Raw genomic sequence first — 484 nt, 5'->3', positions numbered from 1 at the left:
AACCTTGAAAAGTTGAAACCAGCCATGACTGTGACAAGATGGGTGACATGACATATTATCATTTACTTGGTTTTTATTTCTATCCTGCTGTGCCGAGTAGCTCCACCCACCGTGGAATATCATTGGTCTAAAATCCTCCTCCTCATAACCACATATTAAACATCAAATATGTTCTGATTGGCTGTGATTTTGTTGTTTCACGCAGCATTTTTTTCTTTTAGTGAGGACTGAACATTTTTTTGTCATTGGACTCTTTCTCACATGGTGGTTGTTTGTAATAAATGGTTATAATTATTTCTTAAATAAATGATTAAATGACCACTCTCTCTACTCTCTCTCCCTCTCTCTCTCTCTCTTTCTCTTCCTCACTCTCTCTTCCTCACTCTCTCCCCTCTCTCTCCTCTCTCTCTCTCTCTTCCTCACTCTCTCTTCCTCACTCTCTCTCTATCCCTCTCTCTCTCTCTATCTCTCTCTCTCTCTCTCC

The sequence above is a fragment of the Sinocyclocheilus anshuiensis genome, unplaced genomic scaffold (assembly GCF_001515605.1).
Source record: "Sinocyclocheilus anshuiensis isolate Anshui unplaced genomic scaffold, SAMN03320099.WGS_v1.1 scaffold2416, whole genome shotgun sequence".
Lineage (NCBI taxonomy): Eukaryota > Metazoa > Chordata > Actinopteri > Cypriniformes > Cyprinidae > Sinocyclocheilus > Sinocyclocheilus anshuiensis.
The sequence above is the reverse complement of the archived record's forward strand: the minus strand, read 5'-3'. Positions refer to the sequence as shown.